A 23232-nucleotide genomic window follows, 5' to 3' on the forward strand; every position below is an offset into this window, starting at 1 on the left:
ACTAGGGAACCATGGAGCTTGATCTGGTTAGCCTACCCACACTGACAGTAGTCCAGCTTAGGGGGTTGTGTATTGAAAGAGGGTTGCCTGCAACCACTGATCTCAGGAAGCAAATCCTGATCACATCCCTGACAGCATGGGCTGAGGCCCAAGAGGTAGAGTCAGAAGAAGCTCCAGAGGAGGGAGAAAGAAGGGAGGATGCAAGCTCTAACCACTCAGGGGAGGGAAGGCATCTGAGCCCAAGTGAGGATGAGGAAGAACGGTCCTCAGTAAATACAGTCACTAGGGGCAGATCCAAAGCTAGTGGTGGGAAGGGGGTCCTTTCAGGAGGAGAGAACCCATCCATCAGAGAAAGAGAGCTGGAGGCCCAGCTAGCATACATAGCTTTGGAAGCAGAGAAGCTGGCCCTAGAAAAGAAAAAGTGGGCATACAAAGAGAAAAGAGATGGAAGCAGCGATAAAGAAGCTGAGGTGTCCATGGGTGGGGGAGTTTGCCCCAGATTACCCAAGATGGTAGTTCCTGCTTATGTAGAGGGGGATGACATAGATAAGTGGCTGGGGGCCTTTGAGAGGGCACTCCAAATGAGAAGGGTTAGGCCTCAATACTGGGGTTCCCTTTTGTGGGAGTTGGTCCCCAACTCAGGGAGGGATAGGCTTCTGACCTTAAGGGGGGAGGAGGCAGATTCATACCCTAGTATGAAGAGGTGCTTAGCCAAGAAGTTTGGTCTGACCCCAGAGCAATATAGAATGAAGTTCAGGGACACCCAGAAGGTCAGTACCCAGTCTTGGGTTGACTTTGTAGACACCTCACTAAAGGCACTAGAGGGCTGGATTATTGGCAACAAAGTAAATACTTATGAGGGGTTATACAATCTGATCATGAGAGAGCACATCTTGACCAATTGTATCCAAGAAAGGTTACGCCAGCATCTAGTGGACTCTAAGCAGACCAACCCTAGAGAGCTAGGGGAGGCAGCTGATGAGTGGTTGAGAACCAGGGTGGTTGTCAAGTCCCAGGGGGGAGACTCCAAGAAGGGGGGGACAGGTCCCCAAAAACCTAAGGAGGGAGGTGGTAAGCCCACCACAGAGACTCCCTCTGTACCCCAGAACCCTAAGAAGGAGGAGAGTAAATCCCACTCCCACTCTGACAAGCAGAGACAGGGAGACCCAGGGTTAAAAAAACTCTTGGACAGTAGGGCTTGCTTTGACTGTCAGCAGACAGGTCACTTCAGAGGAGATGCAGCCTGTCCAAGGAAGGTGGTTAGCACTGGGCTGTCCAGTGTAGCCATAGAGGAGGATTCCTCAGATGATGAAGTCCTCCTAGCATTGTGCTGGGAGCCAGGACCAGATGGTAAGCTGGTGATCCCTGAGGGTGGGAGTAGGCACTTCCACCACATTCAAGTGAATGGGATCCCTACCACTGGCCTGAGAGACACCTGTGCCAGTCACACTATAGTGAGTGACCGGCTAGTGACCCCAGACATGTATGTCCCAGGAAAGACAAAGAAAGTCAGGATAGCCACAGGGGAGGTCACCTCCAAACCTGTAGCCATAGTGCCCCTAGAGAGGGAGGGTATCCTTGACTGGATTAGGGTGGTAGTCAGTGCTGACCTTCCCCTAGATTGTATCCTGGGCAATGACCTCCCAGAGGTGAGTCTGGTCACAGATGGGGTGGTCGCCCAGGGCGCCCCCCCAACCCAAAGTCCTGGGGAGTCAGTCCCTACAGTTAGGAGACAGGGGTCCCCAAGAAAAGGAAAGAAGAAAAGGAAGGGTAGGCCACTCTTAAAGAGAGTTCCAGGGAGCCAAGGGCCTTCTGCCCCAGTAAGGGGGGAGCCCAGAGTTGGCACTGGTGAGGCCTCACCTGACCCCAAGGAAGTCCTGAGTAGTCAGGCAGCTGTCCAGATGCAAGGTGTTGCCCCTGCACTGACAGAAGGGAGAGTGGAAGGAGGGTGTCTGCCACAGGAGGTGGTAGCCCCCCACTCTAGACAGCAAGAGGGGTGCCAGGACCCCAAAGTTGCCCTTGAAGCAGCTCAGCCACCTGTCAGTGGAGAGCTTAGGGTGTGGTTCTGGGTACTGACAGCTGTCAGTAGCCTCTGCTGGGTGCTAGCCTTCCTGGCAGCACTGTACTTGGCCTGGGAGGCAGACCCCAGGGCCAATAGCAAAGTAGGCCCCCTGACCCTATTGGTCATGGTGGGGTTGCTCAAGTGTTGGGTGACCTCTTTGGGTAAGCTAGGTGTTGCCCTAGCAAAGTTAGGAGTATGGGAGGTGGGCACCTCACTACCCAAGTTGGCAGAGAGAGAGGAGGAAGACCCCCCTAGAGGGAAGTTTCAGTTTGAGTTGGGTCCTTTTACTGTTGGGATGGCTTCACTACCCAGAGGGAGTGACCCTGACAGGAGGATATAAGGCAGAGTAGGCCCTGCAAAGGGACAGCCAGTTTTCTTCACTGTCTTCCTCGCCTAACAAGCCAGGAAGACTCTCCCAGCGTTGGGCTGAGTCTCCTGGGCGTGTGGGCTGGGGGGGGGGGGGTTGTGTGAGAAACGAGGGCTGATTGCAGAGGCCCCATAACTTTTTGCCCCCATTTTCCACTTTATGCTGGTGTTTTCCTGACTCTGATGGTGCCCTGGGTACTGCTAACCAGTCCCAGGGCCTGTGCTCTGTGTAAAATGGATATGCAAATTAGGCTAATTATAATTGGCTAAGTTAACCTACCTATAAGTCCCTAGTATATGGTAGGGCATGTAGGTTTAGGGACCTAGGTGGTGCACACTTAGGTGCATTGCTGAGCTGCCCAGTGTCATTTTAAAAGCAAGCCTGCCTTGCTGGCTGCTTTTAAATTAAAGTTATATGCAAATTTGACTTTGGAATTAAAGGTACTTCCAAAGTCTTAAACTACCTTATTTTTACATATAAGTCACCCCTAAGGTGTGCCCTATGTGCCCCTAGGGCTGGGTGCCATGTAACTATAAGCAGGGACTTTATAAAAATAGATTTATAAGCCCTGGTGAGGTAAAAACAGCCAAATTCGTTTTTCCCTCATTGAAGTAAATGGCCTTCATAGGCTAGAATGGGCAGACTTTATTTGAAATTTTAAAGTCTCCTTAAATGTTACATACCAAGAATTTGGTATCAAATTGATTGTTATAATAAATCCCACAACTTCCAGTTGTTGGATTTAATATAACTAGTGCAGGTAAAAAGTTTAGACTTTACCTAAAAAGTTGCCAATTTCAGCTCTGCATTGTTTTTGCTGCTGTGCTCTGATTGGCCAGCCTGCAGCAGCTTCTGCCAGACTACTTTAATGAGGTGTGAAGTGACCTGGCTTCACACAAAGGAATGTGCTTGGGGGAGAGAATCTCCCCTCAGCAGATGGTGAGGCAGGAAGGGGGAGGGCTGCCAAACTGGTCTTCAAAGGCAGAGAAGGACATCTGGAGCACCCAGCAACACCCCCACATCCTGCAACCCCAGACAGCTAGGTGCCCCCTTGATTAGATTAGGAGAGGGCAGGAGAGGGGTGTGTTTATGATTTTTAGCCACACCAGTGGGTGGGCTCAGCCAGATCTCTCCTCCAAAAATCAGATTCATCCATTTTGGATTTTTAGAGACTGTTGCCTTCTGGGATGGATTTTTGCCACACTTCCCAGGAAGTGGTCATCACAGGGGGACGACCCTGTCCCTGATTGGAGAACCAGGGCCCCCCTGCTTTTCACCCAGGAGCAAGGATAAAACTGGCAGACCTGCACCCACGCCTCAGATCCCCTCCAGAATTCAACAAGAAAGGAACTAAAGAAGAAGAAGGACTGCCCTGCTGGACCCCTGGCCTGCACCTGGACCCTGCACTCAGAAGGACTGCACCAGCTGCACACTTGGGCTTCACCACAAGAAGGACTTTGCCTGGCTTCAACTGGTTCAAGGAGGGACTCCCTGTTTGCTACAGGTGAAAAATTGCTAAACCAGAGTCCCCTGCACCATCTCCTGAAGAAAGCGACCAGCTGACCACTGTCCAGTGGCCAAAAAGGAGTTTGCGCCAGGTGCATTCTGGGAGTTGAAGTCCGCACCCCCCAAGGACCATCACAGAACTTCTGGACCCTTGGGGTGAGCTGTGGACCCCAAAAGAACCTTAAAAGAACATCTGGGTGAAGCCCCAGAAGTTTGGAAAAGATTTGAGAATTTTTGGAAAAAAGCTCCAGAGAGGGACCGACCCGCCGCGGAAATTCTAGCCGGCTTGCCTCAACCGCGACCCGGCCTGACTTCGTGGTTCGTCCCGGTAAAGAAAAACATCCAAAAAAGAGACTAAGTCCGAACGTAAAAAGTTGACTGGGACCTCCCAGCCATCGTATCCGAGAAGGGCTCCATGGACGTCGGATCAAGATCCAGGTTTACCCCGGTCGAAGGATTTTCATCTCGAAAAAACGACTAAGTCCGAAGGTAAAAGTCTCCACCAAGGAAACCCACATCGCGTATCCGGACAAGGGCTCCAGGAGGTCGGATTCAACTGGCAGGTTCGTCCCGGTGAAGAAAAACTTCAAAATAAAGACTAAGTCAGAAGGTAACTTTTTAACCGAGGCCTCCCGCGACCTGTAGCCGAGCAGGGCTCCATCGCGGTCGGCCTGAAAGTTTGACTTTGCCCCGCTCCTGGTGCAACCAGATGACCCGATTGGCGCTTTTTGTTTCTAAGCGCTAGAAAATAATAATACTTTAAAAATTCATATCTCCGGTTCCCCTGAACCGATTTTAATCGTTTTTGTGTCATTTTAAAGATAAAAATATAAGCTATTTTTATAAATTGGTTTTGGATTTTTAAACTGTTTCCTGTGTTTTATTTAATTACTGTTTTGTGATATTTGAATGCTTTACACTTTGTCTCCTAAGTTAAGCCTTGACGCTCGATGCCAAGCTACCAAGGGTAGAGCTGGGATTAATTTACTGAGACCTAACTGTACTTATGTGGAGGTTTGTGGCTTGTTGCTAGGTGTAGGTACCTACCTGCCCTACCAATAACCCATTTTCTAACAGCCAACACATGCGAGTTTGGGGAATTAGAAGACTTATTAATTTGTGATCAATTAGTGAGGTGCACCAATAATCTGAGGGTGCAGGAGAAGCTACTAGCCCATAATCCATCCCTAAAGGAAGCTGTAGATATAGCAAAGAGTATAGAGCATACAGCTGTTTGTATGAAAGAAATCAAACACACACCAGAGACAGATGGGGTGAAGGAAGTGAGAGTCTACCATAAGCAAGAGGAGAGTGAGTCTAATAAGGAGGAAGACACAGTGATACATGCTATTTCACTTAAAAAAACAGCAGTTAGCATGGAAGGGAACAAAAGTAAATGCTTTAGGTGTGGGAACTATAGGCACTTAGCTAACAACCCCTTGTGTCCTGCTCGCAACTGCTTGTGCAGGAGGTGTGGAGCTAGAGGGCACTATGCCCGAGTGTGTAAAAATGAAAGAATTGATAAGAAAGTGGTACATAAGGTTGAAGAAATCAAAGATTCAAGAAATAAATTTGTGCTTCAAGTAAAAGAAACTGATGGAACTAGACTAACTGACAATGCATACCCCATTTGTGACATTGAATTAGACGGTATAGGCGTGAGGGCATTTGCAGACTCTTGTTCACCGTTCACTTTCATGAGCTATAGAACGTTTGAAGATAAGTTTCAAAACCAGAGGTACAAATTGCAACCTGCAGACATAAATCCTGGGGGGTATAACAATGATCCCATACCCCTGAGGGGAATGTTCAAGGTACGCATAACCTTCAACGATCGCCATACTGAGGGAATGGTGTATTTCACGAATAAAGGGTCCAATTTGTTAGGGTGGAGACACCAAAAGGAACTGGGTATCAAACTAGATCCTAACAACAGTGAACAAGTACTGTTGGTAGACAAGCCAATTTTTGGAGAAAGTGTATGCGAGGAATTCCCCAGATTATATGAGGACAGACTAGGACTGTTAAAAAACTATCAACACAAAAATAAAGTGAAAGATAATGTGGTACCAGTAGTTCATAAAGTCAGATCCATCCCTTATCTCATGCAAGAACTGTTAAAAAAAGAATTGGATAAGTTGGTTGAGCAAGGGGTCATAGAACCTATAGAAAGTTCCCTGTGGCTGGCTCCCATTGTAGTCACCAGGAAACCGGGTGGTAGAGGCATACGTCTATGCGTCTACCTGAGAGATTTGAACGCCAACCTATGGGTTGACAGATTTCCCTTACCCAAAATAAATGAAATGGTAAGCATGATAGGGTCAGCTAGATATTTTAGTGTAATAGATTTATCATCCGCTTACCATCAGGTGGAACTCCATCCTGCATCTTGCCCGCTCACGTCCTCCATTACTCCGTTTGGAGCCTTCAGATACCGAAGAATGCTGTTCGGTCTTGCCTCGGCCGCAGCGGTGTTCCAATGGGTCATGCACAGAATTTTGCAAGGAGTTAGCCAAATAATGTGTTTCCAAGATGACATACTAGTGTACGGGAATACAGTGTGTGAACACAATTCCATTTTGAGAAGGGAATTCAAAGCTCTGGATGATGCAGGCATGACTATCAGGAAGGATAAGTGCCAAATAGGAGTAGAATTGGTGGAATATCTTGGCCATAAAATAACAAAAGATGGAGTAGCACCAAAGTGTGATCTAGTGGTGGCCGTGAAAGAAGCCCCAGCACCCACCAATAAGGAAGAACTGAAATCATTTTTGGGGTTAGCAGAATTTGTGGCAAAATTTGTACACAACTTCGCTTAGGTCACAGCCCCCATGAGAACCCTATTAAAAAAAAATATCCATTTTGAGTGGAGTCTGGATTGCCAAGCGGCTTTTAAAAAGGTGAAGGAGGCCATAACCAAATGTCAAAGCCTTGGAAATTTTGACCCTAAGAGGAAAACTTGGCTAACTAACGACGCAAGTGGGAAGGGATTAGGAGCCACCTTATCCCAGTGGGTGGATGGGCAGGAAAGGATTGTGGCGTTTGCATCTAAATCTCTTAGAGACGCAGAACTTAACTACTCCACGATAGAAAGAGAGGCTTTGGCATATTATTGGGCCATTAATCACTTTAAATTCTTCCTATGGGGTTTACCCTTCTGTGTCAGAACAGACCACAAACCACTCACCTTCTTATTTACCACTAAAGGGAGAGACCATGCCACCCCGCGAATAGCCAAATGGATCTTAGGCTTGGAGGGTTTTAACTCTGAGATGCAGTATGTTCCCGGTAAAAGAAACATCTTAGCTGATTGCCTATCGAGATTACCTAGGAAAGGAGAGGAGGAGATGATAAAAGATACTCTGGAACCGGTGCTGTATGTGGATTTGGGAGGCCTTACCAAGGAAGAGTGGGGTACAGCAATAAATAATGACCAGACGTTGCAACTGCTAAAAGAAAAGATAATTAAGGGGTGGCCGGAAAGATCCAAGTATTTGGAGGAAGAGTTGAGAGGATATTGGGAGGTGAGGTCAGAACTACATATTTCTGAGAATATGGTAATGAGAGGAGAGAGAGTTATACCTCCACATGATCTATGGAACAAGCTGATAAGCCTGGCACACGAGGGCCACCTGGGAAGAACTTTAACCAAAAGTAAGCTCAGAGCAACGTACTGGTTCCCCACCATGGACAGGTTGGTAGAGAACACTGTGAGAGATTGTGTTAATTGTGCGATGAGTGATAAGACCAAGATTACACAGAAATCTCCATTGTCTCCCATTGAAGTCCCCATTAAACCATGGGACAAGCTTAGACATCGTAGGACCCCTTACTTACTTCGGCTTACTTTGGCTCGAAAGGAAGATTCCTGTTAGTTCTGGTGGATTATCACTCACATTGGATAATGACCAGGGTTGTGAGTAATGTGACAACGCAAGATGTTATTTATTTCCTAAAGGAGGGATTTACAAGGGAGGGTATCCCTAGTACGATAGTGACTGATAACGGGGTGCAATTCACGTCAGGATCCATGGAAGAATTCTTGAAGAAAAGTGGGGTCCAACATTTTAGAACGGCGTTATACAATCCCAAGGCTAATGGTCTAGTGGAGAGGGTCAACAGAATGATTAAGGAGTGTCTGCAATTAGCTACCCTGTCACATGAACCCGGAGAAGCCGCCCTTAAACAGATGTTGTGGTCATACCATACCACGCCCAATTTGGCTACAGGGATATCCCCGTTCCTGTCACTTAAGGGAAGGCTACCAGGGACTAAACTGAACCCGAATTGGTTGAAGGGTGGTGAACCACTCTGGGTGCAGCGTGAGGAAGCAGCAATAAAGGTCTGACAGAGCCAACGGAAGTACAGGAGGTGGTATGATAGCAAATATGGCACAAGAAATAAACAATGGAGAGTCAGGCAGTGGGTCAGAGTCAGGCTTCCAGGACCCTCCCAGAAGGAAGGCAGCAAGTTCTCTAAACCTATGAGGATCATCAGGGTACAAAAGAATGTAGTGACCTTGGAGGATGGCAGGACGTGGAGTATGGACCGTATAACCGGCAACCGCGACACCAAGGCAGAGACAAAACAGGAGCGTGTGGGGGAATCAACAAATTTCCCTGACCAGAAAAGCTCCGTTAAGCTTCCAAGGACAAAAATGTGTCCCTCATGGCACAAGGACTATGTATTCCATTATTAAAGGAAGAGGAAGTGTCATAATATATGTTCATACGGTAATTGTAGTTCACATGAGAGGAAGTATATTCTACTCATACTGTATTCACCAGTTATGTAACATAGAAATAACAACATATTTCCGCTATGTTATAATCCTTGTCTCATGTTGGTATGCTCCAGATGCTCTCCTTAGAATGTTGAAGAGTGGAACACCAGGGAGTGCACCTTAGAATGTTGAGGTGTGAGAGCGAGCGGGGGATCTGAGGAGAGGAGGTGATGTGCGAGGAGTCTTACCAATAAACCTGTTGTTCAACATAACTGAGCCTACGTGTTTACTACAAAGGTATAGAAGTGTATACTTCTTGGATAAAGGCAAAAACCCAGAGGGCCTCTGTAAGTGCTACCTAGTTGGCCAGGGGGTAGCATGCTAACAACACAACACTATCAGACTGCCCATTCTCAATGATTATTTTTAGATGCTGAAAAAATGAATGGGCACTTCCAATAAGAGAGACAAAGCAATTTGCATGGAATCACAAATGTGGTCAAATGGGGAAGCTGGAATTCAGACGCAGATATTATGTAGATGAAGTCTCCAATCTAGGCAGTCCATGATTCTAGTGATCCATTATGCTCATATTGGTTGACCTGCTAAAATCTGGAACAAATTACCTGCTGCAAGTAAGAAAGATTTGAAATGACCAGCTATTCAGACATATTTCTTCCTGGCTTATATTTTGAGGGGCAGCACCCCTCTGGCGACTATATTTATGGTAGTAACAGGCTATTAAAGGAAAGACTATTCTGACAGATTAATAACACATATTTCATCATGCAAATGCTTTCAAGCATATAAATATCCTTACTTGCGCATAACACTCACACTAGTGTTTGCATCCTCTGCTCTTCAGGCACCGGAATGCAGGTAACACACTTCCACTGCCTGGGATTCTGTCTTCACGGATTCTGTCTTCACCCTCCATCTGGTGCCAATGCAAATCAGAGGCATTCAAATGGATCCCACACTCCTTTATAATTAATACTGTGATACATAACTAGAGAATGAACACCAAAAAGATATCATCTCCAGCATTTGCATACTCTCCTTTTCAATGTGTACATTGTTTCTCATGTATATAATCACACTGCTATGATCTTGAAGTTGCTGCTTCCTCTGAGTGCAACCTAAAGCTCTTGATATTTCTCAACTTATGCATCAAGCCATTACTTTCCACTTTCAAACCTTGAGCTGATCAACCACCCTTGCTCAATAGGTGGTTTAGCAGTAACCTTGCAGCAGAGAGATGGTTTACCTGATTCTGGTACCCATCATAATATAGCACAATCTTCACAAGTAAATAATGTTTCTTTCAACATTCTTGCATCCTCAAACTGCTTCCCCACAACTCATTTACAAGATCAGTCTCTCCTTCCTCTGAAGGTCATACCTATGCAACCTAACAATACCTAATCTTCTCTAACTCATCTATAATCTCACCTATTAATCACACCAACCATGTGCGGGTGTGTGCATGAGCTCAACCCACCCCCCCATTAATGACCACAACTAACCATCATTAATTTAGTCCACCAAAAAGAAACTGGAATGACTTTATGGAATTGTTTGCTTTGAGCACACAAGACTACTCCCAAAAACTAACAGTAGCTGGTAACACTGGACTAACTTGGGTCCTGGAGGAGAGTGTTGCCTGACGTAAAGTACATTGACACCTACTCAGGGGTAGTAAGCACTGTATACATGTAATTACAATTATGTAAATTAGAAACCTGGGGCAATGTTAGAAGTATTGAGATGTTTAAAGAAGGCCTGGGAAGTTATCTTTTCAAATGTGTTTTAAAATGATCCATTTCAATCACTACCTTGTACAATTGCTGAACTGGGGAAAGTTGCACCCTGTGCTCACTTAGTAACACTCTCTTTTAGAGGCCAGCACAAATTGTGAACACCTGAGTATGCAATTTGTGTACCTTTTATTTCCCTCACACCTCCTCTTGCACTTGTACCTAATATGGGAAGAAAATGTGTTGTAAAAGGATTCATCCTATTTAGTAAGCCAGGATTTTTTGCTTTGGAGCACCGGATTTTTGAGACCTTTATTGTGGATGAGTCTCCCTACCTGAGTCTCACTCCCTGTAGTGGCAGTAGGGCAATCAAGGCAGTCCTATTTTCAGAAAGAAATCTAGTGTGTCACTCTTTTGCATAATGTGCTTATAGGGTCACTGTAACTGTTTCTTTGTTGTGATTTATGGTTTTCCTAAGATAAGCCATGTATGGCTGTGGAGTTCTCTTTTATAATTAAATGGACTGTGCTGTCTTTGTTGAGTTCTCTTTCATGATTAAATTCCATGCATGCTTACTGCTCTAGTCCGCCTTTTAAGGGAAGGCTACTGCGTTGCAGCTAGGGTAAGGGTCACTGAGCTGGTTGCAAGTGAATATGTGTGTACAAGCGTGTGCACATGGGGGCAGGCTGCACAGAAGAAACTACAGTTGTGCACAGCCTGATAGCTGCACACAGATAACAAGGGCGACACAAGTCCTGGGTTGCTTGTGCTCCGGTTCATGAAGGACCTGGCTCTGTGAACCGGAACTGCAGCAAACTGTGGTATGAAGAACTATTTAAACACATTTGTATAACAAGAATTCATAAAAATTAAACACACACACACAACCTTTGCCTCAATGGGATAGCTTGCTGAAAATTTGAGGTCCTGTGTTTGCTGGGTATGGTAGGATACCATGTATGGGTCTGTGCAGTGGATAAGGACGATATAAAATGTTGTGCTATTTGTGCAGTGATCTTCGAAGGGTACAGCAGGTGGATGAGGAGTATGTCATGAGGCTTCTAGGCATGGGAATTTGGTGTCACATTACCATGATTTTGTGATTCATGAATATGTTTTGGGTGTGGAAGTTCACAAGACAACCAGGTATGGATCTGTTTGACGGTGACTTGACAACCAGTTAGGCACTTTTTGAGGGTGGGTAAGGTCTGTCTTTAGGTTGTTGAATGTAATAGAACAATTAGGTTTGGGAATGCTTGGGGATGAGAGACGTATAAGCTTTTGGGCAAAGATTCCTATTATTGGCGGTGTATACATTGCATGCACTGTTTTGCTGTGTGCATGAAGCAGGACGCAAAATATTGACTTCATAGGGTTGGTACAATAAAGGGAGATGGCTGCCTAGGTGGATGTTGGTAGGATCCAGGATCAATGTACTGTTGTGCTCGGTTTGGCCTTAAGTTTGGAATGATACCATAAAGGGATGCGTGGCAAATTTCATAATTGTTCATTTTACACATGCCTACGTAATAGTGCAATACTCTCTCTTGGAATAGTTAGATTTTTTTTAGGATTAAATCTATGTAAAATGCGAAAAAACCTCCACAAAAACACAACAATGTGGCAAAACATTTGCCAATTTGTGATTCAATATCCCGTTTTACAACATGTCTTCTTTGCTGACTGCTACTAACCCCAGTAGGGCAATCAGGGTAGTCCCATTTTGTGTCACCCCTTTACATAATGTGTTTTATTGGATCACAGAAACTTAGTTTCTGTGCTCTGATTTATGGTTTTCCTAGTATAAGCCATGTATATTTGTGGAGTTCTCTTTCATGCTGAATCTATATTGCATTTGTATGGGTTTCATTAATGTCATTTTACCTGATACTTATTATACTTGTTCAAAACGTTTAAAGAAGCAAATATAATTTTACAGAGCCTGAGTGACAGAAGTCAGAGGAGCTCTCCGTATATGGATCAATGTGAGTTACCTGAAAATCATCAGGTTCAGATCAAGGAAGAACCTGGGATGGAGGATCATAAGCCAACAGTACTCAGGTACATAATACCACAGAATCAATATGAATGTGTTTCATTACTTTGCAGCGATTCCTGAAATTGAATTGAATTTGGGACCCACTGCTATTAAGAAAGTCCACTGGAACCAATTCCCAAAGGTAAATTTACCCATATATATTTATTCGTGTATATGTATACTACCACATCTAGGAGTTACTCTCCACTTGTTTGCTATTCACCATTTCCGAGTGAAGATGTACACCTAAGTGTAAAGCTACATATCTCCACCCAATTAAATCAGGCAGGAGAGCCTCCTATAACAGAATTTACAAGTGTAAAATTACTAGTAGTAACTGTTCCCCTGTTAGTGAGGATCACCAGCATGGAGGTTGTAAGAAACAGGCTTCTTGCAGGTTGCCCCCAACCTTTTGTCCCATTTTGGACTATTAGCTGCTGGTTTTCGACTTACTTTGAAAGTCCACTGAGGCCCGCTGTCCATACCTCAGTGGCAGTGTTCTTTCCATTAGAAAATGGTATGTTTAATTGGGTGCACCCAATTGGCATGTGCTGACTCACTTATAAATCCCTAGTGTATCATACCTAAGTACCCAGGCCATGTAAGGCTGGCTGTCCACACAAGAGCTGCAGCACTGGTTGTGCGACTCTGTCTGTGACAAAGTGAAAACGCAACTTTCAGCTGCCATTGCAGACTGAAGAAGCTGTGCATGCACTGCACACTCGACCTTGCCATTACCTCTAATGTCAAAGTGCACTAGTTCCTTAACTACATATATACATCTCCTCTAAGGTAGGCCTATGAAGCCCCATGGCAAGGCGCTGTATATTGTAAAGATAGACATATATTTTTGATTTGTCTATACAGAAAAGCCCTGAAGTGTTGATGTTTGCTGAGGATAGTTAGATAGCCTTATAAGGTAAATGCAGAGTCAATGTTTGGCACTCCAATGTGTCTAACTACTGACAGAGACTACCAAACTATGCCAAGTAAGGTATCAAATAAATTAAATGGGACATCAAACGCAACGTAATGGTGCAATCAACATTTATGTCCAATTTAATGCAGGCCATTTTTGCAGCTATAGCCACTCTTTGACCCAGCTGGTCCAGTGACTTTACAGAGGCACTGGGACTAAGACAGGTTTCTGCCTGACTGAGGGAATGTGTGAACGACTCTCAGGCCGAGAACAAAGGCTGTTGCTGCACTGTTGGTGGGACTCCTTCCCACAGGATGGGCTGCAAAGAGTATTAGCCCAAAAGGTAGGCATCAAAGGGTGATACCGACTTTGAAGGGCCACTGTGACAACACTCCTGTGCAGGGAGCCTTTTGTTTCCTCTAGACAGGGCAGAGCGAGGGCATGCAAGGGAAAACCGGGTTCAGAACCTGTTTTCCATGGGTGTACGCCTATGGTAGCCACAACCCCAGGAGTGGGCTATCGAGGTCCTCCCACTCAAGGAAGATTTCAGCCATTTTAGTTGTGACATGCAAGATGCATTCTGGGATATCCAGATGCCACACATCACCAGAACTTCATCACCAGATAAGAGGGGACCTACTAGCCCATTGGCTAGGGACCACGTTGTCCTCACAGGGCAGTGTACTCACTGGATTTAGACTTAGGACGAAAGACGACCACTTTGCACCTGTTGGAAGCACACAAAGAGAGGCTGTGACATCAGAGCGGCTGCACCTGCTGCACTTTGGGCTAGTGGAGTTAGGGCCCTGTTCTGTGTGCCAGCCCCAGTCTGAAGCAGAGACTGGCCCATAGAATGACCCATAGAATGGCCCATAGACTGACACTGGGGACATCAAAGCTGCTAGAGTCCAAACTGCATTTCTTGTAGCCCTCACAGCTGTTTTGCCAATACCGGCCGCCGGACACATCAACGGACACATTGGAAACTCACTCTAGAAAATGCTCTGGTGGCAGGTAACTGTGCAAATATTCCCTTTAAAACTCATAGACCTCTGAAATTTTGGAGTTTGTCGCCTATCCCAGATTGGAGTTGCCGAACTCAGTGTTACAAACTTCTTCAAAGTTTTGACGTGCCAATGCTTGTTTGTGCTTGATGTCAAAGTTTTTAAATGCTTTAAAAACTCATAGCTCTGGAATCCTCTGGCAGATTTGAGTCATCAAGGACTCTAAAAATTCATAAAAGTATGCTCTATTTTTATAAATTGTTGTTGTGGCATTTTCTTGTTTGGTGACTTTCTTATTCTGTTGTTTGGTGATGTTTAATGCTTTACACATTGTTGCTTTGCTAAGTCTTGATGCTCTGTGCCATATAACTCTGATTGGAGCCAAGGAGACAAATGCAAGTGTACTGCATGATAAGGACCCAGCCCTATCACATAGTAAATCAATTTTCTTACAGAGGTGGAGATGTATGGGAAAAAGGCAGGGGAAATATTATAGTGCATTATTTTCAAAAATATTTTTCTGTATAAAACAAATGTAAAATATTGATAATTAGGAACTGATAAATAAAATGTTATAACACATTAACTCAACAATTAAATGTTTATTAAATAATACATTCATTTAAATATATTTTTATAATTAAAGTTTAATTTAAAGTTCTAAATTAAGGAAATTGTTATGTGTTGCACACCAAAATAATCAATACCTATATATAATTATGTTATCACTAAATTATATATAGCTAGATAGATAGATAGGAGGATAGATATATATATATAGATAGATAGATAGTTATGGGAATGTATGCATATTTACATATATATTAACCACTATTCCTCCAAAATACAGAGGACCGTCACCTACCTGAGGCTAAAGAAGGAATGTATGCGGGGGGCCATGCAGCCCCCCCTGCTGCCCCGAGGACTGCCACCTACCCAGGCTAAAGAATTAATTCATATGGGGGGCCGCATGGCCCCTCCCGCAGCCCCCGGGACCGCTTCCTCCTGAGGCTATTCATGTAAATTAAGGGGGGCCAGACAGGCCACCCATATCCACGGGGACCACCTCTTCCCCAGGATTAAACAAATAATGAATGCGGGGGAGCCGCATGCCCCCCTGCAGCCTCAGTGACAGCCACATTCCTGGGGCAAACATTCAATGACATGCGGGGGCCGCATGACCCCTGCAGCCCTAGGGACCGCCTCCTCCCCAGGGCTACATTTCAGTTACGGGGACAGCCACCTCCCCAGGGCTCAACAAATTATGAATGCAGTGGGGGCGCACAGCCCCCCACAGCCCGGGGACCACCACCTCCCCAGGGCTATTTATGTAAATTAAGGTGGGGCCATGCAGCCCCCCCGCAGCCCTGGGGACCGCCACCTTCCCAGGGCTGAATTTAAATAATGACGTAGGTCCGTTGCAGGCCTCTGGCTCTGAGGACAACCACCTCCCCGGGTCTGTTTAACATTGGAGGGGGGCTGAATGGCCCCTCTTGTGGAGCCAATAATGATCACCCCCTGGGCCAGCTCCTGCAATGTCCCAAGGTGCCCAGCTCCTGGAATTAGCTGTTTGACAGCTCCCGCCAAGTCAAGGCAAACACTCTGGTTCCAGCAAGTGAGAGCTGCCAAACAGCTCTCACTTGCTGAAAGCAGAGGTTTCCTCTGTTTCGTTACCTGCAGAGATGCAGGCAGGGAAACAAAGGAAACAATTGCTCTCACAAAGAGGGAGCTGCATGTTTAGTAGTTCCCTGTCTGTGACAGCAATGCCGGCTCCCAATGGATGGGGTCCCCAGAGTCGGAATCAGCCAAGGGAGGGGGGACACCCCCCCATCTAATTATAGTTATAAGGCTGGGACCCAGGGGATGGGGTGCCCAGGGCCGAGATCGGCCCAGGGAGGTGGGCCATTAGAAGTTAGAAGTTAAATTATTGAAGAAAAACTGTGCAAGTTACTTGTACTGAGACCTTTGTTTTTTTACAGTGAACATATATATATATATACCCATAAGTAATATATATATTTATATATGCTAAGCCGACCTCAAGAATATTTATATATTTAAAAAAACATTATTAGTAGACATATGTGTACAAAGAAATGCTCATATCTAGATACATACATTTAATCAAATTATATATGTCTATATACACAGGGATATGCTGTACATTAGGGTTTGAGTATGGTGGTTAAGTAAGAAAGAGTCAACTCTTAAGTCGTCTTCTGAAGATAAGATTGTTATCCGTGGATCTTATGTCAGGGTGCAATGAGTTCCATAGTTTGGCTGCTTAAACCGAGAAAGATGTACCACCTCTCAGCCATTTGTTTGCTTATGACCTTGGCACTGTTTGATGAATATGCATGAAATGGTGAGGCACTTAGAATGTTGACATTACTTTAATTTGTGTAAAACCATGAAGGGGAGCCCATACAAAAAACAGGGGCCAAACAAGTGTTCATTTGTGAATAAGGTTGGCACCATCTAATGAATCTTCACAAAATTAGAGATACATTTGAAAGAATTAGTTTTCTATTGATATGCCAAATTGTGATGCTATTTGATGAACCTGCATCAAATGTGACATTCAGTTAGCATGTTACACTAGTACAGATATTCAATTAATTTGTGGATATCAAACAGAAATGTGGGGAGAAAAAAGGTAGGTCACAACATTTTTTATTTAATAACATTTTTGACACTGTTGTGGGTTAATTTTTGCACCTTGCTTGGGCACAGATATGTTCGCTTAACTTAGACCTGCTGCCTGTGCCCTTTTACCCAAATATATTCTCTGATTTCATTTATTCATTTTATTGATTTAACTTCAGTCTGCTTTTCAGCAAGGGTGTTTTATTTTTTTCTAATCAGCTGCTATTCAGCAAAAGCGTTATTATTTTGTGCACAACATTTCATCATGTACCTCTGCCCAAGGCTGACAGGAATAGTACATGATAATCTTTAATGAATCCCCACATAATTCGGCAGACATTTATAAGATTTAGATTTCTGCTATGTCAAATTTTGAGCAAACCCATCAAGGGGGGCAAAAATAAACAAGGGGCAGTAAAAGTTTCCTTCGCAAATACCTCTATTGTTGTTTGATGACTCTGCATGACATTTCGTATCTAGGAAAGTAAGCTATGCAAGGGCAGAAAGGACCCTTGACCAACCTCCACTGTATACAGCTGAAAGGGTTGGGCATAGCTCCAGGCTGTAAGCGCTCTCAACTCAGAATGGGTACATGGCAAGTGAATGAGGTACATCATACAAAAACCCTGAAATTGCACCTTGCTTGGGCACATATATTTTCGCTTAACTTAGACCTGCTGCCTGTGCCCTTTTACCCAAATATATTCTCTGATTTAATTTATTCATTTTATTGATTTAACTTCAGTCTGCTTTTCAGCGAGGATGTTTTATTTTTCTGATCAGCTGTTATTCAGCAAAAGCGTTATTATTTTGTGCACAACATTTCATCATGTACTTCTGCCCAAGGCTGACAAGAATAGTACATGATAATCTATCTAGTATTTCTGCCACAAGAGCGCTCAAACAGTCCGACACTTAAGCACCTGCTCACGTCAGGCCTGTTTCACAGCATGTAAGCATATTTTCTTACTAAAAAAGTCATACAGGCCAGGGAAGGTTCGAGAGGTCATTCTGGCCGGGATACTCATCCACGCTGTATGCCATTTCATTGCTGACCTCAGCCTTGCCTCTACAACCAGCCAAGAAGAAGGCAGGCAGACCACTCTTCTCAGGTAATGGGGGACCAGTGCTCCTTCCATGGACTGTGTGGACAGATCATGGTTATGCTCTCACTAGAAGTTAGGTGTTAAATAGGATTCATATGCACATGTTTATTCCAATATGCTTGGGTTGTTCATTTTTTTTCTTCACTGATCATAACAATCCTAATTTTGCTATATCTCATTTCCCTAACAACTGCAGCTCATATATTTTATTGTAGATTCCAGTCTTTTCGATAAATACATTGAAAACTATCCTGTATCTTTCTTTGCCTACGTTTGTGTCTGAGACCTATGCTAATGAGAGAAATAGGTGAGATTTGTTGACCACAACTTCCCTGAGAGGTCACAGAGTTTCCTGCGTCAGACTGCCACAAATCAACTTTACCATCTAGGTTTGATTGAGGTGCTGCTAGCTAGCCGAAAGGGTTTGACTGACAGCTGCCAGTCGGTGTGGGATTGACTCAGTCACCCACAAGTGGAGGTGCTGCCGCCCCAAATCCAGCAGCCTTGTTCTAATAATGAGAGTCCTCCAACAGTACAGTTTGATGTATCTTCATGAAATTTGATGTAGCATGCTTCCCCTACTCTTGGTCTTTTCATGTAGACCCATAAGAGGGTGTGTGTGGAGGGGCCACATTTTAAGGTGAGTCAAAGAACTGTTCTTTTGCATATAAATTTGATAAAGTTGAATGAATCCCCACATAATTTGGCAGACATTTATGAGATTTAGTGTTCTGCTACGTCAAATTTTGAGCAGACCCATCAAGGGGGGCAAAGATAAACAAAGGGCAGTAAAAGTTTCCTTCGCAAATACCTCTAGTGTTGTTGATGACTCTGCATGACATTTGGTATCTAGGAAAGTAAGCTATGCAAGGGCAGAAAGGCCTCATGACCAACCTCCACTGTATACAGCTGAAAGGGTTGGGCATAGCCCCAGGCTGTAAGCGCTCTCAACTCAGAATGGGTACATGGCAAGTGAATGAGGTACATCATTAAAAAAAACTGAAATTCACCTGTATGTGAGCAACACACAATGCACTCTATAATACAGGCCTCCTGCCGCACTCAGCACAACCATTAGCTTAAGGCATGTAAACAAATGTCTACAAATATCAAAACACAGTGGTGCCATGAGTTATGGTATGTATTGTCCATTGCAGATCATAACTGGTGACTTTCAGGGCTTTTTCAGTTTTGTGTTTGCTGAACTGCCATGTGTCTGTCCTTATTCCTGCTTTTGAGTCCCCAACCCCCAAAGCATAGCTTATGTGTGTTCTTATCATTCATGTCTACTTTGTGATGCATGTTGTTTTATGATTTCATTTACAACATGCTCACAATATAACAATATTTTCTTATCAGTTGCTAGTGTATCAAACAGTTCAAATGTGATATATCCATATATTGTGATGTTTGTGGAGAACTACAGAGGTCTTAGCAAATGTGCAAGGAATTTCACATGTTTCTATTCTAACCTCACATTACCATCTACATGGCTAATTTTCCTCATGATAATACTCAGAAATAGTATATAAAGTTAGAGCAAGAGCTTCTTGGGGATTGCAGAAAGAGCCTCTATCCCATACCAGTCTACATCAAGGTTGCACACTGGTGCTTGCTGGCACTAGCTGCTTCTTGGAAGAACAGCAACATAACGTAAACTACATTTAAGACATTGAAATATGAGGAGGTGTGTGTGCTGTGATTCATTGGTAAGCTCATATTTTGTCAAAATATTGGTTCTCATGTGAACATTATTTAGGGCTGGAGAAGAAGGGATTCCATAATTGGTTCCATCCAAAAAGTCCCTTCTATTATACTACTATATTTCCAATTATCATTATAATTACGTCTATTGTCTTTATTTTCCTTACAATGATGTTTACATCTGCAGTTACACTATTTTAAATATTCTTCACTAAAACGTGTTTTAAACATACTTACAAAGCCTTTTAAAATAATGGTCTGGATTTCTTGTGTGCATGCATCCTTTGGAAAAGGTATTCCAGTAACCCATATCTACTTAAAATGTTTTCCTGACAGTCTTTGGCAGGATTGATTATTACTCGATAAACATTATCTTCAAGTGAATCATGGGAAATGCATGGGACACAGCCTATCCAGTTTTCCCATTCAAGCTGGTAAGTTGGCTTAAACCTGTGCTTGCCTAGGGCCCAATGAAAACGTACTGGGATGTATTTACAGATGGGCCTGAAAAAACGAATCAGAAACATAACTGAAGATGAACAGCTTTTTTCAGTGAATATATAACTTTGTATATGTATTCATCTCTAATATATATATATTAAAAAACAAAGGTTACAGGGATGTTATAAACAGGCACCTCTTACAGTTAGAGTTATCGCAAGTAATTATAACCTGTGCCCTAAAATTTACTGCAAATATTACATTGATATTAGCAATGATTTTATCATGAGTGCCGTAATTTGTGGGGTAATTAGCAGTGCACGGCGAGGGCATGAGTTATAGTTACCTTAGGGCACAAGTTATAGTTACTTGAGCTAGCTCTAACTATAACAGGTGAATGTCTGTGGTTTTGTACGTTTAAAATGTGAGTCAAACTTTAACGTCCCTGGAACCTTTGGCTTTCAAAGCAAATTTCTATGTTTTTTTAAATTCTACTTCCTAACTATAATGTCCCAGTACAATTTGTTTTTCTTCTGAATTTCTATGGTTTTTTAAACGTAATTTTCATTACTATACGTTAATCCAACCACTGCCGCATACGGACTTTGGCTGTGTGTGGCAGCAGTTGGCTGCAGGGCCTAGCCTGTGGCCAACCCCTATAACCACCCAACCCCACGCTGCGCATAGCCCTCGGCCATACACAGCGGGGTTGGCCGCAGGGCCTAATCTGCAGCCAGATGCTGTGGTCAACCCCCCCTAACCACCCAACCCCACGCTGCACACAGCCTTTGTCCATAAGCGGCAGGAGTTGAGCGCGGCCTGTCTATCTAGGTGTGAGAGTGCGGTAGGGTGTATCTAGGTGTGAGAGTGGCTGTGAGAGTGTCTGGGTGTTAGAGTGGGTGCATCAGTGTCTTACTGGATCAGTGGCCGGGTGCATCAGTGTCTGTGTGGGTCTGTCAGTTTGTGCATGAAGGTTTCAGTGAGTCTGTTAGTGAGTGTGTGAGAGTCTGAGTGGGTCTGTAAGTGGGTGCGTGAGGGTCTGAGTGCAGCTGTGGGTGGGTGCATGAGGGTCCGAGTGGTTCTGTGAGTGGGTGCATGAGTGTTCGAGTGGGTCTGTGAGTGGATGCATAATGGTCTGAGAGAAAGAGATTGAAAGAGAGAGAGAAAAAGAGAGTGAGAGGGAGAGAGATAATGTTTTTTAGGTTTGATGAATGATATACCTAAAATGAGATATTTCTGGACAAATTGAAAAGAAAAATGCATTTGTCAATTAAAAAGAGTGAGATCACTTTTCAGTATGAAACTTAAATATTTGGAGTTGAAAATAAATTAAAGCAGGTAAATGATCAGAGACACACCTAGGCTGGAACCTTCAAATGTTGGTATGGGGGTGCTCTAGGCCACAGGAGATTCAATTTTTTCCAGAATCCAGACATTGACATTCAACCCAAAGAATCTGAATGCAAATGGTCCCATCACACAGAACGTTTAAAACTCAAATCACCAGTAAATAAACAGAGACGAGACACTACCATGAGACATTAGGTCTTGAAACTTCAACCTACTGTGTAGCTGTCCAAGAGCTTTACCAGTAGGCCAGAGGAGACGCTGTTATGGATTGCATCAAACCTTACTTATAATCTTTGCACCAAACATCTTGCTAATCTAACTCCTTGAAGTCATTGCATGGAAAGACCATGCAATGACAATCTCTCTCTCTCGCTCCCATCCCGTTATGGGATGGGAGCGAGAGAGAGAGTGTCAGATCTGTGGGGGGAGCCTCAAGCCCCGTGGTCCTAGCCAGCTCCCCATGTCATTTGGGAGCCGGCATCGCTCGCCCAAGGAGGGATCTGCTTTTAATAGCAGCTCCCTGTTTGCGAGAGCAATGTTTTCATCTGTCTTTCACGCAGGCATATTTGCTTGCAGGGAAGAACGATGAGAACTCTGCTTTCTGCAAGGGGGAGCTGTTAGAAAGTGGAGTTTGTTTGCTTTTGCTTGGTGGGAGCCATTAGCTCCCACCAAGCAAAAGAAAACAGCTGCATCCCAGGGCTGGGCACCCCGGGACATGGCAAAAGCCGGCCCTGGGGGATGGCGGTCCCCAGGGCTATCTGTGGCTCCTCGAAGGGAGGCCATGCAGCCACCCTCCAAATGTGAATTTAACCCCAGGGAGGTGGTGGCCCCTGGGGCTGTGGGGGTATGTGCGGCCACTCCACATTCAAATAGAAGGAAGCCCCAGGGAGGTGGCGGTCCCTGAAGCTGCGGGGGGGCTTGCAGCTCCCCTGCATTTATATGCAATTAGGCCCCGGGGAGGTGGTAGTCCCAGGGGCTGCAAAGGGGCCGCATGCCCCTCCCCGCATCAATATACAATCAAGGCCTGGAAAGTGGCGGTCTCTGGGGCACTGAAAAGCCTAGGAGGGGGACCAAATACTCCTCCTTCCTTATTTTTTACTTTGCCCCCGGGACCTGGCCCACTCAGGGGCTTTAAAAAAACAAGTGCAGTCTTCTTTTTGTTTTTGTCATTTTTTGCCACAAATTCATAAACATTTTCTTTAAAAAATGTTTTTTTGCCCTGGCAGGGTCTCTCTGTGACCCCAGCACCAGATCCAAGACGTCAGGGTGTCTCTGACCTGGTCCCTTTTCTTTTTTTCTCATTTTTTTTTAGGCACTCGGCTGAAGTTGAGTTCCAAGATGGCTGCCAACACTTCCTGGTTGAAGTGATGGCAACCAATCAGGACTGTGCATTTCCCTGCACAAACTCATCATTATTTGCAAAGTTGTTGCGGCCAGAGATATACACATTTGGATTTCCTTAAATTTCATAAACGGATTTAGACCAAATAAGCAAAAGTGTAATTTGCACACTGAAAGCTAGCTTTCTGCCAAATTTGGTGTAATTCCGTCCAGTGGTTCGGGCTGTAGTCATGTCTAAAGGTCCTATGGGAATTAACTTTGGAAACAC

The sequence above is a fragment of the Pleurodeles waltl genome, chromosome 4_1 (assembly GCF_031143425.1).
Source record: "Pleurodeles waltl isolate 20211129_DDA chromosome 4_1, aPleWal1.hap1.20221129, whole genome shotgun sequence".
NCBI classification, from domain to species: domain Eukaryota; kingdom Metazoa; phylum Chordata; class Amphibia; order Caudata; family Salamandridae; genus Pleurodeles; species Pleurodeles waltl.